We start from the raw sequence: 19,634 nt of genomic DNA, 5'->3' as shown, positions 1-19,634 counted from the left end.
AGAAGGGATATAAAATGTAGACTGGCAATGGCAAGGAAACCGTTTCTGAAGAACAGAAATATGTTAACATCGAGTATAGATTTAAGTGTGAGGAAGTCGTTTCTTAAAGTATTTGTATCGAGTGTAGCCATGTATGCAAGTGAAACATGGACAATAAATACTTTGGACAAGAAGAGAATAGAAGCTTTCGAAATATGGTTCTACAGAAAAATGTTGAAGATTAGGTGGGTAGATCACGTAACTAATGAGGAGGTATTGAATAGGATTGGGGAGAAGAGGAGTTTGTGGCACAGCTTGACTAGAAGAAGGGATCGGTTGGTAGGACATGTCCTGAGGCATCAAGGGATCACAAATTTAGCATTGGAGGGCAGCGTGGAGGGTAAAAATCGTAGAGGGAGACCAAGAGATGAATACACTAAGCAGATTCAGAAGGACGTAGATTGCAGTAGGTACTGGGAGATGAAGGAGCTTGCACAGGATAGATTAGCATGGAGAGCTGCATCAAACCAGTCTCAGGACTGAAGACCACAACAACACAAGACTACAAGAAACTGCTAATGAATTTGGTGAGCCACTAAGGGCTGCTCAGTACTTAGATATCTTAAATATCTTTGTGACTAATGCCCTTTTGTCATATTTATTATTTTATAAATGACATATAAGTACTGTCAGTCTTTTACGATGACTCTGTACTTATACCCTATCATACGTTTTTAGTCATAATTCTGTGACCATGTTATAGAATATAGACCATTCTTTGATTTAAATTCTGAGGAAGACACTCCTAGCAGTGTTGAAACCAGGTTAATTTGTTAAAAATAGTGACCGAGGGCTGTTTTCCTTTGAATTGCAACTATGCAAATCACTTATGAGGAAGAGTGCCGGCCATGTGAAAATTCGGTACATTTAGAACGCTAATATCATTCTGATTATTTTCTGGTAGATGTTTGGGAGGGGACCTTTCTGGGACTAGTTTCTAAAAATTTGCATAATGGAGACACATACTATGTTTCAAGAGTTGTTCCTTCTTTGCTATTGGTGTCAGAAACAAGCGGATACGATGGGAGTGAGTCGCAGCGAAACAATAAATATGTACAAGATCAACTCAGAGATATATCGCACGCAGAGGGGCACACTCAAAAACTCCATAATATTGTATGTTGTTTTTTGAGCAACATACAATCATGAATTTTTGAACATCATTAAATTTTAATTATTACTATTGGACCTAAGCATCATTTACAATTTATTTTTCATTATTCTACTATTGTAAACATATACGCCCAACTACTGTTCCAAATGTTTGGTAGTAAGATAGCTTCTTCGATGACTCAAAACATTTTTATAAGCAGGAAAGGACCGTTCTACATCAACTGAGGTAACTGGGCAGTACTTGAATTTGAGTGCTATGTTGGCACTTATTGTTTCTGATAAAAGTTCACCTGTTCCATTAATAAAACTATCAATTTGGCAGAAGAATTCAAAACTTGGATTATTGTTTAAAATGTTTTCAGACTTTTCTTTAAGTTTTCTTGGGAATACCTCTGGCAATTAGGAATTCACTAGAACAATTTTATTCATTAGCAGAATAGATTCACTCAAAGCCAAACCTTGAGTTTCAAGCTTTTTAATACTTGCATGTATATGGGTAAAATGAGTGCTAATCACAGCAATGTGTTTTTTAATACCGGAATCATTAAAAGCTTTGTTGCACTGGCAAACTGCCAAAGTCTCTGCACTATCGAAGTCGCTTACTACCTCTCTAATGGCCTCGAAATGTTCACTGCAAAACAATACAGCGTCGACCTACGTCCCCCATCGAGTTACCACTTGTTCGGGAGGTAAAGGCACGTCTGGTGGTTTTCCTTGGCAGATCTTGATGTGAGTAGGAGCCTTTAGAATGGCATTCTTTGTGGATGAAATCAGTTTATTTACATTCGCAAAAGTGGAACGTACTTCTTCAGCAAAGCGATGTACTCCATGAGCGTAAAATACTCGGAGAGCTTTCCCTGCTTTAATCATATAGGAAGCAGCATCTGAAATAAACACAAACGCCTTTTCATCTGCAGAAGATTCTGGAAATATTTTTCTAATACCCTCATTCACAAGCATGGCGATCGTAGAATGGTTTACTTTTTCAAGTACTTTGCATGCCGCTAAATAAGAAGAAGAAGGCTCTTCTTTTAAAGCACCAACAATTAAATTTGCAATGTAACGGCCAGAAGTGTCTATAGTTTCGTCAACTGAAATCCAGATAATGCTGTACTTGAGTTCATAGTGTATTTCTTCCAGAACATTTACGTAAATTGTCGGTATGTAGTTTTTACGCAATGTTGATTCATCTAGCCCTTAACTCACGAGGTGCGGCCTCTCAGACCGCGCGGAAACTTCCCAACTCGCTCTCCTAGGCTAGTTGTGGTGGAATGCTTCTATACTCCCCCTGCCCTCATTAAATTGCCAATCCCACGATGTTCTGGAGGTCGGTTGCGTTATCGCCTTCTGTGTTTCTTGTTGACATCTGTTGTTGATAGGTAGGTGTTGAGAGTCCCCTAAACCGCGCCTCGTGAACTGCGTGCCTGTTTTCTTCAGTGTGGTACCGCAAAGCTCAAAACGTATTGGCACGAATGCGTCATTTTTAACTTTCCCGAATTTGATGAAATTGTTAGTCGGTCTATGGAGGAAGGTGTTAGTGATATAGATCAAGAAATAAACGAAAGAGACGACAGTTCTGCTATCGAACAAGAGTGTCATTCAGAGGAAGAACTTCAGGCAAGTTGTGATGGGGATCTGTCTGTCTGTTAAAATCGAATGTGTTCCGAGTGGTGATAAGAAAAATGTAGCCCCCAGCAATGAATGTCAATTTGACAGACTTTCTTTTTGTACCTATCGGGTGGAATTTTTATCCGCAAATTTAAGCCCTGTAATATAGTTTTATTTGGAAATTTATTTGCTACAGAGATTGTATAATTTTTCTGAATGTAAAATTCAGTAGTCTGTCTATATATGTGTACTATTTAAAAGAACCACACAACATCATGTGTTTTTGTGTGATAAATAGTAAAATGCTGCAGGCTTTTTTTAGTGCAATAAAGTAAACTAGAAGCATTTAAACAACACTTAAATAATTGTAAAAGTAAATTATATATAGGATAAATGAAAAATTTCAAATGATTTTTGGCGTAAATCTCGGTTTAAACAAAGGGGTCCTAATCGGATGTGCGGGCGCAGGAGCACTGACCCTGCCTGCCTGTTCGTGTTCCCCTTCTGTAATGATTTCGCTAGGCAGTGACCCCTCGCTTAGCGATTGCACGCAGTTCCAGGTCGCGGTCAATCTGTGAGGCATGAAAACTTGATCGAGTTGGAGACTGCCCATCTAATTTTTTTTAAATATTGTAAAAATAGAGCGAAAATATGCATGGTCACTGATTTTTAGTTAAAATATGCAAAAACCGGTGAAAAGGAGCCAAATATGCAAAGGCATATGCAACATGCAAATGCATATAATCCGGTCTCTATTTATGAAAATGAAACCCTTTTTATTGTCTGTTTGTAACACCGAAAATGCAAATAAAATACTTTCTACGCCATCCAAAATTTTTTGCCGTTTAATATCCGTCAATAACTTGTACTGTACTTCTGATTCTGAACATGTAAGCTTTATTACAGCAACGTCCGCCCCCGGTAGCTGAGTGGTGGCGGCACGGTAGCTGAGCATGTTCGGTCAGAGGGTTGGCTGCCCTCTGTAGCAAAAACTTTGTGAATGGATCAACGAAGAACCTAAATGGGTGTCATCGGTCGTCCGCCCAGAGCAAATTCAACGAACAATAGAGAAGAATATTAGATTTTTAAAAAAAAGTGGTCAGCGCGACAGAATGTCAATCCTAAGGGCCCGGGCTCCATTCCCGGCTGGGTTGGAGATTTTTCTCCGCTCAGGGATTGGGTGTCGTGTTGTCCTCATCATCATCATTTCATCCCCATCGACGCGCAAGTCACCGAAGTGGCGTCAGATCGAAAGACTTGCACCGGGCGAACGGTCTACCCGACGGGAGGCCCTAGTCACACGCCATTTTATTTATTACAGAAACTATTACTGACCACATGCCCCTCCAAATCCGTGTCCAGTGACGCCTATGGGCTGAGGTTGACACAGCGGCCGGTCAGCACCGTTGGGCCTTCTTGGCCTGTTTGGGAGGAGTTTAGTTTAGCTTTATATTTAATATGTAATGGATGGAATAGTGTATTTCTGAACGTATATAATTGATTGTAATTATGATGTAAATTGCTGGGTAATAGCCCAGGGAACTTTATTTTAATGTACCGACAGCAACGACGAAATGGCAGCAGCTGTGCCGTCGTTTACCTTTGCGGCGTATGGAGAGTCTGTGGAACTGCGAGCAGAGAGGGAGCGGAGCAGCTCGCAGTGGCGAGAATGCGGAAGTGTTCGCTGGGCGCCCCCGCAGACGCAGGTGCAGTCAGGATCGCGCCAGTGTAGGCGCACCTATACTGCTAAAGTTAGTTGCGGCTTCAGACGGCCAAGTACGGAGCGGATGCATGAAAACATGGTTGCCAGCGTGTGCTGAATGCGTCAGCGGGCGACGGTAACACCGAGACTTCTCGGCGCTTACCCTCTCAGCCGCGCAAGTTGGCCGATCTGCAATCTTTCTCAAACGATTTTACAGAAAGTATACGGTAAAAAACTCCGACTCTTGCACATCTTACAGCTTCATTCGTCACCTTCATGGTGAATTGCCTATCATTTCGTTAACGGTCATAGTTATTGTGATATTTCAGTATTATCTCAACTACTGCAAGAAATTCTTAAAGTCTGCAGTGAAAAATAGGGGTCACTATGAATTCATGTCAGGTGTGTATTAGGTCATATGTTGCTGCACATGAAATTTAGATAACATATTAAATCGTGCTTTAAACCTCGAAGGATATCACTGTCTGTCTCCAGTGTCGAGCATAATGTTAAGGGCTCTGTAACGAACGCACTCACCAGTGGAAAGGCCAGAATGAAATATTCATCAATTCCTCGTATCTCACGCAAAGTGAATACTATTTTGCCATACGATTAATATGCGAAACTTCCATATCCACCTCGATATTCGAGCAACTACAGATTTTTTAAACTAAAATAATGCAATTTTTAAGGACCGTCAGTAGCCTGTGAAACGAGGATTCCTATGGGTTTTGCAGCAATATAAGCGAAAGCTGCACATTTACTTTTATACTGAGAATGGGCCTTATCATAACTATTGATATGTCTCGCCCTCAGTTGTTAGTTTAATAATGCACTGGTTTAGTATTCTGCCACAGCCGGCCGGGGTGGCCGAGCGGTTCTCGGCGCTACAGTCTGGAACCGCGCGACCGCAACGGTCGCAGGTTCGAATCCTGCCTCGGGCATGGATGTGTGTGACTTCCTTAGGTTAGTAAGGTTTAAGTAGTTCTAAGTTCTAGGGGACTGATGACCTCAGAAGTTAAGTCCCATAGTGCTCAGCGCCATTTGAACCATTCTGCCACAATTTCAACTGCATTAGAACGTAAGCTCTGCTGTGTTTAGGCAAAAGAAGCAGATGGTAACACAGCAACAAGGGACGTAAGTATTACTCGAAGCTCAACACTCTCTTCATCTACATTCTTGGTATCGCTGACAACCTGAGACCAGTCCTGTGATGTAACATTTGCGATGACTTCTTTTGTCAGCATTTCAACCGCGCTCAGAGTAAATTTCTTGTTGTTTAGCCACGTTACTTTTCACGTACGCCCGTACATTCTCAGTCGGATTTAAATGAGCATGATAAGAGGAAGCCTGACTAAACTATGCTCTTTAGCGTCAGGCCGTTCGTCGACTTGGTAGCGACGAGATTTTGGCTTGCAGAGTACTACAAGTTCCATTGACTTCGACTTACACAAGCTAGGTTCAACGTTATCCAATCTAACATTTCTTTCTACACAGAGAATAATAGCCGTTTTCCTCCGTTGCATTGTTGGAGCTCTTTGTGGTATTGCGTATTGTCCATTACTACTCTCGAATTCGGAGGAATAATTTGCATAAAAACGTTGTCTTCAAACCGGTGAACGTGTTCTTGGACGACTATTTTTATTGCGAATCTCGTGTTCACACGTGCTCCACTGTTATTATTAATGCAGCAGCAACACGAAACACTCGTTCACAGTACCCAGAAAATATCACTTTATAACGTGAGCTAATGAACGTAGGTGCCTCTAATGTGGTGCTGTTTATCCACGGCGTGGCAACAGGGGCGCTTTACCAACCGAACTGCTGGTGGCGTGGTAGGGAAAACCGGCTCGCCATTGGTGTTACCTGGGCAACGGCGTCAAGTCTCCTCCGGTGAGCCAAAAGTGAAAAGTCGCAACTAATTTTAAACGCACTATAACTCATTAACCGATGAGTATTGAGAACACGGTAGGAATGGCGAGGGGGAGGAATCAGCAGCTCTAATTATTGCCTGCCCCACAGTTATCCGTGGTGCTGGAGACAACTCGATGTTCTCAACCAGCAATAGCAGCAACAGCAGCAGCTCAGCATTCTTCGTCCTCCGCACAACTACAACATCGTAACACCGTAAAGTGACAAAGTATAAGTGGTCTTGTAGAGACTTTCTCTCACGAAGTATGGCTAACCTGAATAATAACCTGCAATAGTTAGAACTTATAGGGTATGTGTGTTGTCATTGCTCTCAGACGTTATTACCAAGCAGAGTCCCTTCCCTTTCCGTGCAAACAATATGAAAATTGATTAATTATTTACTGCCAGTTTTGTTTGTTTGCTAATGCCCAGATTCTATCTAAATTTTATGCATCACTAACTGTTCATTCTTGTATTGCATAGCAGTAACAAATTTGCCGTTTTGAGTATTAACTTCACTGGCAAAACTAATAACTAAAGATACAGCACAAATTAAGAGCGCGCATTTTCATTTATTCTGTATTTAGCTTAGCGAGTGATTTCTGCTGGCTCGGTATATATATTTTTATTGTTGCTATATTAAAAGTAAAATCAGTTGCTCATTTGCTTAAAGAGGATTCCATCTTTCAACGATCAAAAGTAAATTGCTTGCCTTTTTCTAAATTTTGTACTATGTTACATTCCGGTTTCTGAAAGTCATTTTTCACATAACGAAGTTTTAGTTTCCTCCAGTTATTTATTTAACCTGTAACTTCTTTTAACTTTACTTCAAACTTTATTATCTCTGAATAAGTCACTGCATACTTAGTGGTTTCTGATTAATTTATTTTCACGTGAGCCACTGTCATGTGGAACAGTGTGACAACCGCCTGTTGCCATGCCAGTGACTATTTGCTTAAATTTCTTTGCCGTTGCCTTCCTTAGGATTCTGGAGATACATTGCCCTAGAGGGCTGGCGAAATTTAATTATCCCTTTTTAGCTAATCAGTGTTGTCTTTGTGTTATCAGCATTTTTTGTACTAAATATTGCGTGGTACCCTTTTTCCCTCCTTGTGTGGTTCGTTAGCGATTGCACTATTTTCTACCAATTGCAAAATTATCACCAGTGTTTAGATTAGGTGTAGAATAGATTCTTCCTTCAGAAGGGTGTGTTGTGCACTTTCCTCCTGCTAACCGATGTTATTTTCCTTCAGTAGCGATATCCTTACTGTAAAATTTCATTAGGCATACGCGATCACAGTCAGTTATATCGCAGTTCAGTAGGTCGATTAGGAAGGGAAAGATTACATATTATTATCATTCAATTTTATTGCAACTTGTCTGACTTAATTATTCGCATTACACACAAATGCTTAGACAATTAGACTACAGGATCACTAATTTTGCAGTGAGTTTAGCTACTAGGCATGAAAACAGGTAGGTATGGCTCGACCATATGGCTATATTGAGCCACAATAATTCTGAATAGAGCTTTGCGTTACCCAAGTACCACACATGAAGGGACGTCGTAAATACTTTTCTCCTCCAGGATTTAGAACGGAATGCAATCCCTATCGACGTTGCAATGGCTCCCCTTGGTATCCCCTTCAGGCTGCTTGACAGATTTTTTTTTTTTTTTTTTTTAAGTGGAATGGCCATGTCACTGTTCTTCTGACTGACAATCAATTAACTGCTTGTGATGGATGCCTGTTAACGCTGGACTGGATGCTGCTTCTGCAGCTGACGATGATAGCTCTGCTGATGATGGTGATTCTGCTGCTGCTTGTTCTCTGTTTTCATGCCTAGTAGCTAAACTCACTGCAAAATTAGTGAGCCTGTAGTCTAATTATCTAAACATTTGTGTGTAATGCGAATAATTAAGTCAGACAAGTTGCAATAAAATTGAATAATAATAATAATAATAATACGTAACCTTTCCCTTCCTGCTGACGACAGAGTCTCTGCTGCTACTGCTGGCAGTTTTTGTTGATAATGACAAAGCCTCCATTGCTATAAGTGGTTGTTGTTCTGTTGCCAACTACGACGGTGCCTCTGCTGTTGGTGGTTATTGTTGCTCTGCTGCATTTGCTATTAATAACGATGACTCCGATGCTGCCACTGATAATGATTCTGATGGAATGGTGAATGGAATCTCTTGCACTATAAAGGACTCATTCATGAATTTAAATATTTCGGCACTCATTGTCCTTTTTCCTTTTGCGTTCGTGTGGAAACCACATCTTGTAATGTGTTCCCTTTCCCACTGTTCGTTTCTGTAAATTGTTTTCTGGCAACCTCTATAGATTTTCGCGAAGATTCTGTTTGCTGTAAAAATCTCAACACTAAAGCAGTGGCAGTTCATACTAAGGTGCGACAATAAGCCATAAGTTAACGACAGAATTAAATCACTTCCATTTAGACCATAGACTACTTCACACTACTGGTGTTATTTTGTAACACTCACTCAGAATCACATGGAAGTCATGAAAAAATGACGTGTCATCCGATGCAACAGATGCTGTATTTATTTTGGCGTATTTTGCTGTTTTGTATTCTAGCTTGCAGCATGCTGTTCCAAGACAAGGAAACATTGAAGATTTATCACTAATACATCACCCTTATAATTAAATGTCAGTTAATGGTGCATCAGTGATACAAGCCTTCAAGGCATGCTACGTATAACCAACATGGTTTAGGAACAGCATAGTGGATAAGGATGTGGATTACAGAGTCAAAGGAAGTAGGTTCACATCCTGCTACATCCTCATTTTTGACGTCTTAGCGTTTTTCACGTTCAGGGACTCATGAATGTATTACAGGTATGTTCCCCAATATTCGATGTTATTTACACATTGATAAGCGTCCTCTAAGGAAAATAGTTACTTCAATTTACGATTTCCGCCTGATTACAAAACGAATGATGAAATAAATATTTTGATGTTTATTTCCGAATATGCGGGGATTTCCAAACGTTTGGTTAGTCTTGGACCTAAGCAACGAGTTAAAATTTCATAGAGTGGCTGAGATACTAGTTACAGCGCTCCTAGCGGCAACCAACGCTAACTCGGCCGCCATGTTCTCCTTAGTCAAAACATTAGGAAAGCGTTACTGTTGTTTGTGATGGAAGTGTGTCAGCTGTTGTGATATTACTGCAATATTTAACTTTTCTAGTTGACTTTTTTGTTACAAAATATAAAGTCAACATGCCTGCAGTGTGTTCAGCGTTCAACTGCACAAATCGCAGCGATAAAACAACAAATATTTCATATTATAAGTAAGTATATTAGTACCGAAATACGACACACGTTTTTTAATGTTTATTAAAGAGTCATTTGCATTGGACCTGTAATTATGCTTAAGACAAATGCAGGAAAGTAATTTATTTATCGTTGATTACAGATATCCTTTAAAAGATAAGGAAATTACAAAAAGATGGGTTATAAATATGAAGCGAGAAAATTGGTTTCCTACTACAGCCAGTTACCTCTGTTCAGCTCATTTTGAAGAGAAATATATGTATCACACAAATGTCCAGAGGTGCCTTTTGTCAAAAGCAGGACCTACTATCTTTAACTTTCCACCACATTTACAAAAGCAAGATAAAGTATTACGACCACAACCCAGAAAGGGATCTTTCGACAATTTGCAAGATAGTGCTGTTACAGTGACATCATTAGCACAAAGCAAGTCAATAATTTAATTTTACTCCGTGTTCTTATTACTTTGAATTACATACTTTCTATTATAATCTTATGGTGTAACTCTGTTATAATCTTATGATGTAACTGCATTCTTTCAATGCCTGTCGGACCCACATCTGTTTCTGCTGACCACAATTACTGTCTACCAGGCCCTAAGAAGTTGAAAACACAATATAACAGAGTACAAGCAGAGAATGTGCGACTAAAGAAGCGGATAAAGCAAATGAAGCAACTTAGTGTACGACACAAAAGAAGAATAGTGCAGTTACAGACTTTAGTTGCTGGTTTGAGAAGAAGGCTATGTAGTTCAGTTTCTGATATGTTAAACAGTGAACATGTAGTTGGTTTGTTGAAGGAGCTATTGGAACTTCAATGCAGTGCTAAAGTATGCCATTATTCTCAGCAAATAAGGAAATTTGCCCTGACCCTACACTTTAATTCTGCCAAGGCATAGCGACAAAAATATCGCATTTCTGCGCCCGTTACTGTTTCTAATAGTTAACCACAGCATGTTTAGAAGTTTCACCGTAATATTCTGGTGGTACCTGCTCTAATTGCATTAATTTATGGGCAACAAGTAACGTTATAGTGGATGGACAGACTTATTTGAGTTGTCTTGTAGTGTTATCTACATCGAAAAGTTTAGCCATATTTCGACAAAAACATCCCTTTTTGCTGTCAGTGTACACTGAAATCACTGCTGTCTATTGCTTGTTTTAGAAAAAATAAAGCTAGTTTGGGCTATTTCAAGTAAGTCAAACGCAATTACAAGGGGGCGGGACACAGCAGACGAATGCCTTGACTAAAGAAAACATGGCGGCCAGAACTTCAATTTGCTTCAAACATGGCGGACCTATAGCCACTCTATGAAATTTTAACTCGTTGGACCTAAGAGGACAGCTTCAGTTGTTGCGAGTGAAAGAAATAGCAATAAAATTCGCATTCTTCCTTGTCACGAATATTTGGCTGTTTATTTCCAAATATGTGGCGATTTCCGAGTGTGTGTTTAGGCTGGAACCTAAGAGGACAACTTAAATTTCTGCAAGTGGATAGAGCAGCAATACAATTCACATTCTTCCTTCTCACAAATATTTGTAAGAGAAACAACAACAAAAAAGAAATTACAGTTACATTGTCTTTGTAATGTACTTAATATCACAGATTTTCCGCATGGAGTAGGTATAACTCTGGAGTGAGCATTGCATTTGGCGCATGTTATCAACAATAAGCTGGAGTGATCTCTGGACGGCGATGTTTATCTAAGTGCAATTAACAGTGGCCGTCACGTCTTGTCGCGTCACATCTATTTTCGTCATGTCAAAATTTTTCACAATTCGTTTCAGATAGGCCGTTATATCACACCAGAAAGGCCACAATGTATGTGAATAAGAACGTGAGTTAACGAGCAATTTCTATTAAATGGCGTTTTAAGTGAATATATCAGCTTTGATGAAGGAGAAAAATACAATTGTTTATGACGTTATTGGTTATGTAAGAAAGAAAACATAATGGACAAGGTAAACAGGCTCCATTTACTCATTTGTAGCTGTTGTCTGAGATGTTCGCATGTATGTAGTTTCCCGAGCAAATAAATGTCGACGTTTTGAAATGTTTTTACACTTCTCAGCGTGTTCACAAACAAAATTAGTAGAAAACATACGTTATGAAGTTTGGTTTGGGCATAAATAAACTTTCTCGTTGTTAGTTCCTCAGTTCCGATACGTAAGCCCACTTTCACCGTTTGGTACTGGGCTAAGTGAATTGACATGACGTTACGTGATGGGCAGTGTAAACGCATGCTGTCTTGATGGTGCCGTGATGTGAGGCCTATTCACATTGGTCTCCGAAGCTAAGAGCCCACTTTATTCGATATATCAAATGCAAATTTTTTCGGTATCTACACGACGCTTATGGCAAATCCACAGCACCTACGAAGGGAATGTGTCTATACTAGAGGTGTAAAGACATTCAAAATTTATAACACGCCTTACAGACAAACCTGAGCTGTCCTGAGAACACACGATCATGGTGACAAGACATGTTGACAAAACAAAATCAATTCTGTGGATCTGAACGCTCATTACAGAGGCGTTTCTACTTAATGATTTTCCGTGAAAAAAAATTGACTGTAAACATATAAGAATCACAGGAGAAAACCGTCAAACATACAGGGTGATTACAATTAAAGTTTAACTTTCAAAACGCTGTAAGAATATAACCCTGGTCAGAATGAAGTCAGTCAGAATGAAGTCAAATTGCAACGGAATGGCTCAAATGGCTCTGAGCACTATGGGACTTAACATCTGAGGTCATCAGTCCCCTAAAGTGCAGCGGAATGTTATCGGAGAAGGGGAAAACGTATGGCAGAAGAAAAAAAATAGTGTGAAAATTGATCAACAGATGGCACTGTATATGACAGAATATGTGAATAAAAACACCTGTCATGCTCACGACCTATTGAAGTTGGTATAAACACGCTCGCCGTGACTGTCTCAATGCAGATCGCCTCTGCGTGTAAAGCTGTATCACATGAATGATGACTGTACACACGTCGCTCTGCAGAAGTTCCGGATACTGAAGGGTTTGAAAAAAGAGGTTGGTCCGATGACTGCCGTGGGTCTGGAGGAATGATTCGGAAATTCGAAAAGACGGGTTCTTTTGGTGTGCAACCTGATAGAGGGAGGAAACGAATTGATTCGACGTCAGTGGAAGCAGTGGGCACAGGATGCAGGAGGAGACGAGTGGTGGTGTGCAAACGTGTAGTGCACGGAGAATTGCCCGAACGTTGGACATACCAGACATACATTGGTTAAAATCCTACGAAACATCCTTCTTTGCTATTCATTCAGAATAATCCATGTGCACGAGTTGCTTCCTGTTGACCTGCCAGCAAGAGAGACCTTTGCTTTAGAATTGCTTGCACGCGTGGAAGTGGACAATGACTGGCCGTGGAAGATTTTGTGGACAGACGAAGCCCACTTCCATCTGACAGTATATGTCAATATAAAGAATTGTCGAATATGGACAATGGAAAATCCACACGCAAATCAACCAGTACTACTTCATCCTGAAAAGGTCACTTTGTGGTGTGGGTTTACGACATTATTTATCATAGGACCATATTTTTTCGAAGAGACAGGTGCTTCCGGTCCTGTTACCTGTACTGTCGCTGGTAAGCGCTATGAATGTCTTTTGCGCAGCCACGTCATTCCACCTATCCAACAGCGTGGATGTGTGGATGGGATCATTTTCATGCAAGATGGCGCACCTTCGCACATTGCAAATCCACTTAAGCAGCTGCTGAGGCAATTTCGGAAATGCTATAATTATCAGCCGCCATTTCCCTACAGTATGGCCGTCCCGATCACCTGATCTTAATCCGTTTGACATCCGGCTGTGGGGCTATCTGGAAGATGTGTTAGGTGTTCCAAATGCAAACTTAGCTGCGTTGAAGGTACGCATTACACATCCTATTCTGAACGTGACTCTGGAAACACTTCGATCACTTGTGGAACATACTGTTTCCCGATTTCAATTTGTTGCAGAAAACGGTGGACAGCATATTGAACATGTTTTGCGCCAGTCACACGGAAATTAATAATCCGATTTGATTTTTAATGATGCTTTTTATGCGGTTTTTGGCCTCAGGACAGTTAAAAACAGATGTGATTTGTGCTTTTTATGCGGTTTTTGGCATCAGGACAATTAAAAACCGATTTTCTCCATCCAGTGTGACATGACCTTGCCGTGATGGCTGGGCTGATGTAACTAACAGCATGACACCTATACACCCACACACACACACACACACACACACACACTGAGTAGTACAGTCAGTTTAAAATCAAATGTACACCTTAGGCATTGTTGTATGACTCATTTCCCATTTGTAGTTGACCACCATTAAATTATGATGCTTACAGCGCCATCTATTGCTACATTTTGTAACTGTTTATTTTTCTTCTGCCACACGTTTTCCCCCTTCTCCGATAATATTCCGTTGCAATGTGACGTCATTCTGATCAGTGGCGTTATTTCTACAGTGGTTTGAAAGTTTAATTATAACCATCCTGTACATAAGAGCTACATAAATGCTACATAAAATCTATTATAGACGTTACCAGTGATAGATGATAAAAGAGATGCTTCGGGACGCAGTATGTAACGTCTGTCGTAACGTGTGACACATAAAACAAGTAATTACTGACATATATGTAGGGCATAAAATTCTATATTATACTACAGATATAAGCAACATTCTTTTATCGTACATTTGTACAAAAAATTGTACTGTCATTGCAGTCTGAACTGACAATGATAAAAACGCCGAAATGAACTCGTTGTGACTGAAACACAACAAATTACTAAAGTGACAATTACGGTACATTTTTACGAAAAATTGTACCATCATTGCGGGCTAAACTGACAATGGCAAAAATGCCAAACTGAGCTCGTCGTGAATGACCTATCACGAATTAATAAAGTGTCAATAAAAAAAGGGCCAAAAATGTGGAACAATTTTAAACTTAAAACTATCCATTCTCCTGCCTCTGTGACTAATTATTGTTTACTAAGATTTATGAACCTCTTCGCTGATGTCTGCAGTCTGTTTGAAACTGGCGGTCAGCTTTTATGTTCTCAGCTCTGCCTGTGCCCAAGACCCGTGCTGCACCCTCCAAAGACAGCATTCCAGCGCTGACTACGCACAGAATAGGGCGGGAGCAGGATGTTTTTCCCATTCTGAGCATTGGAGCAACGCTCCAGCATGTGCCCGCCCAGAGCCTCCACTTAACTTCTTGCTGTTGAACCTCGCCAAAGTATGCTTTCTTTACCTCCCCAGTCGTTTCGCCAATATGAAAAATAACCAGCATGCTCTGAATCTAATTCATCTCTATGCTATTCTGTAACATTTTATCATCTGTTGTGTCATTGATCCCTGTGAGCAGTTACATTTCTGAAACTGCAGAGTTTAACAAACAAGGACAGGCAGGAGTATTCTCTTGTTTGTTACAGTCAAGTTACCAATGCTGTGACCACCTTTTAAAGTTGGTAATGAGTGAGGATGTGATATGCAGTTGCGAGTTTGAAGTAGTGAGTTCCCGTGTCTGCAGTGTCTAAAGTGTGAAGTTAATATGTGCAATAGTTCAGTGCTGTGGCTTAGGGAAAGTACTTTCTCTTCCGTGTCACTTGAAGATAAGCTTTGTAACAACAACCTAGGAAGACTTTACAAACAAGTTTTGCTGTTTTCCGTGTTTGTTGTTTGCAAAAGAAAACACTGGATATGAAGTGACTTGGACGCAAGAGGTGTTACAGGTTTTGGACATTTATCACAGAGGGTAAAGAAATACGATCAGCCTAAATCACGTATGATGATTACCTGACACTGGCCACTGCATTGGAGGCGATCTCAGAACCTGAACATGGTTGTTCTTCTTTAAAAATAATTTCTATACAGATGATGTGAGGATGGCGATTTAATTTCGCTGAAACTAATTTTCTTTGTATATTTTTATGCGATATGGGCGAATAAACTTCTGTAATAAAAAGAACAACTGTTTAAACCACATATGGTACACAGCAAAAGTGCAGTCTTTTAAGGAGCATCCGTGTGAGACTCGCCACATCACATCAGGCATGGTCCAGAGGAATGCAGAGTAGCACAGTACTGGGCAGAATGGAGCAGAGTGTTCATAGGTATGCAGTGTGATCCCTCTATGCGCACTTACCTGTCTGTAAAAATGGAAGGTGAAACATTGAAAACTGCAAGTGTTGCTTTCACAGTTGTTTACCATCATGAGATATGGCAGTGGTATGTCCATCCGTTGTGCACACTCATTCCACTCTTTGTCAATAAATTAAAATTAATGAAGGAGAGAAGTAATCAGGTTTAATCGTAGCTAGATGTATGGCTAATTTTATTAGAATAAGTTTGGTGAAAACAGCATTGTGATCCAAGTAAAGAGTCACGAAATACTTGGATTTTAATTCGACTTATTCACCTAAATTCACGAGCGCCAGAGGTGACCAGGTTGCACCATTATCGAGTAACAAGACATTAGATGAAGAGATGAAGTTAGGCAACACTTATGCAGTGCACGAGGCCCTCCCTACAATTCGTGTCGGTAAGTTTGATGTTTTGATTATTCCAATGTTAACTGCCTCAGTACTGCGATTTTATCGGAGCTGATGACCTCGTTTGCTACAGGGAAATAAGTAGTAATTTTGGTTTTAGGAGAATATTAGATTATTCAGTACCAGCAATTCCTAAACTGTCCTGACAGTGTGCTAGAAAGCCCCACCTGGCAGGCAGTAACAGGTGTGGCAGCAAAGTCTCAAAGAGCTGAGGCAGCACGGCAGTGCAAATTCGAGCGTGAGTAACTTTTCCCTGAGAAGTAGTATCGCTGGGCTGACAGTAAGAAGTTATGGTCGCGTGAGCTGCAGTAATTCCGATCAAAGCATACGGCAGAGAATTAATAATCAATTAGGAAATTTGTAGAAGTTCCTTCAGGACTAATAGAGTTGAGTAGGGAAACACAACGAGTGGTCCCGGGCAGCCGAAGCAAGGCAGGGTGGCACCACAGGAGACGCAGCGCCGAACGCATCCGAAGCTAAGCTGTCATAATCAGCCCTAGGACGTGCTGGTAGCCTAGAGGACGGAAAGGCCGATAGTGATACAAGGGTGAAATTGAAGGAATTATTGATATGCATAGAATTAGGAGATAGTCAAACACTGCAGAGTGTTTCAGTCCTAATATGTACTCACAAGAGTTTCGTATGAGGAGGAAACAGGCTTAGAATCTACAATCAGACACACTGGAAGGTAATCTGAGCGATTCGGTACCTGAAGGCACTGATGACACTCAAGAAATGGCGGATGAAGGAGAGGAGCGGCTGGCTCCAGAGGCAAAGTCGGATGGTTAAAATGTTTTACTATTGCCACTAATTGAAACGTTCTCAAGACGGAATAAACAACAGAAATGGCTAAAATAAATTCTAACCTGCACGCTGCAATAAATAAAGGGAATTCCAATGTGCGAGATGTCAGTTCTCATGTGCCCATGGAAATGACTAAGTTAAAATCGAAAGTAAAGCGTGACAGGAAAAACAGTTGGCACAATACTGAGCAAAATTAGAGCAGTAGATGTAATGCTACCTACCTATTGCATTACGTTGCCAATAAGAAGGGGAAAAAAATTTAATCAAAGATTAAAAAGAAAGTGTGAATTCCTTTTCTCTCTTTTTGTTACATAAGAAGCTCTGTAAAATATCTTTTCTTTTATCGAGTTAAATGGTAAACACAGATGCAGATGTCGTCGTTCATAAGCGACAAGACTGGTGTAGCAAAACCGTGTTACTGTTAACTTTCCACCGGCCTCGGTGGCCGAGCGGTTCCAGGCGTGCAGTCTGGAACCGCGCGACTGCTACGGTCGCAGGTTCGAATCCTGCCTCGGGCATGGATGTGTGTGATGTCCTTAGGTTAGATAGGTTTAAGTAGCTCTAAGTTCTAGGGGACTGATGACCATACATGTTAAGTCCCATACTGCTCAGAGCCATTTTTTGTTAACTTCCAGTTCTAAGAAATGATATGCATAACAACAATAATAATAATAATAATAATAATAATGATAAGGAACATAGATTGCAGGCTCGACTTACATATGCTGAAATACGAAAACGATAACCCGCATATGATACACTATGTGATAAAAAGTTTCCAGACACCACCAAAAACATAATTGTTTCATATTAGGTGCATTGTGCTGCCACCTACTGCCAGGTACTCCATATCAGCGACCTCAGTAGTCATTAGACATCGTGAGAGAGCAGAATGGGCCGCTCCGCGGAACTCACCGACTTCGAACGTGGTCAGGTGACTGGGTGTCACTTGTGTCATACGTCTTTATGTGAGATTTCCACACTCCTAAACATCCCTAGGTCCACTGTTTCCGATGTGATAGTGAAGTGGAAACGTGAAGGGACGCGTACAGCACGAAAGCATATAGGTCGATCTCGTCTGTTGGCTGACAGAGACCGCCGACAGTTGAAAAGGGTCGTAATGTGTAACAGAGAGACATCTATCCAGACCATCACACAGGAATTCCTAACTGCATCGGGATCCACTGCAAGTACTATGACAGTTGGGCGGGAGGTGAAAAAACTTAGAGTTCATAGTCGAGCAGCTGTTCATAAGCCACACATCATGCCGGTAAATGCCAAACGACGGCTCGCTTGGTGTAAGGAGCGTAAACATTGGACGATGGAACAGTGAAAAAATGTTGTGTGGTGTGACGAATCATGGTACACAATGTGGCGATCCGATGGCAGGGTGTGGGTATGGCGAATGCCGGGTGAACGTCATCTGCCAGCGTGTGTAGTGTCAACACTAAAATTCGGAGGCAGTGCTGTTATGGTGTGGTCGTGTTTTTCATGGAGGGTACTTGCACCCCTTGTTGTTTTGTGTGACACTATCACAGCACAGGCCTACATTGATGCTCTAAGCACTTTCTTGCTTCTCATTGTTGAAGAGCAATGTGGGGATGGTGTTTGCATCTTTCAACACGATCGAGCACCTGTTCATAATGCGCGGCCTGTGTCGGAGTGGTTACACGACAATAACATCTCTGTAATGGACTGGCCTGCACAGAGTCCTGAACTGAATCGTATAGAACACCTTTGGGATGTTTTGGAACGCCGAATCGTGCCAGGCCTCACCAACTGACATCGATACCTCTCCTCAGTGCGGCACTCCCTGAAGGATGTGCTGCCATTCACCAAGAAACCTTCCGGCACCTGACTGAACGTATTCCCGCGAGAGTGGAAGCTGTTATCAAGGTTAATGGTGGACCAACACCACACTGAATTCCAGCATTACCGATGGAGGGCGCCACGAACTTGTAAGTTACTTTCAGCCAGGTGTCCATATACCTTTGATCACATATTGTACGTGATTGTTGCTTCACCAAACCATCCACTTCCAAACATTTTTAAAACGCTGAAAAATATACAAAAATCTTCATTGTTAGTGGAGAAAATGTATGAAGTCAGTAGTACTCTATAAAGATATAAATCAGCACTACTCAAGAAAGACGTAAATAAATTAAATACATGTTATTATATTACAATATCATTTGCAGGCTAGGAAATTTACAACCTTTTATAGCAAGGCTCGAGGAAGAAGAAGGAAAAAAGGACAGCTATACACTTTTCGTATTTTAATAGCACAATATCGGTGACAATGACAGAGATAATTAAGGTATTAATAATATTTTAGCATTCTACGACGTACAACTTCATTTACATAGCTGAACGTAAAGATTTGGTTTAAAGAATGAAGCAAATCTGAAAAAGGTGGTTTAAAAAGTAAACTGAGATCTTAGTAAGATGGACAAAAAAAGCAATGCACGAGCTAGGAAATCTGTAGGGAAGATAATGAAAAGATCTAAAGTTAACGAAACTCTCTAGGGCACTTTCACTAAGGAAATTGATCAAAAGTTTAGAACACGAGCATTTGGTAGTCCAAG

Source organism: Schistocerca americana, chromosome 6 (genome assembly GCF_021461395.2).
Source record: "Schistocerca americana isolate TAMUIC-IGC-003095 chromosome 6, iqSchAmer2.1, whole genome shotgun sequence".
In the NCBI taxonomy this organism is placed as follows: Eukaryota; Metazoa; Arthropoda; class Insecta; order Orthoptera; family Acrididae; genus Schistocerca; species Schistocerca americana.
Note: the sequence above shows the minus strand (reverse complement) of the source record.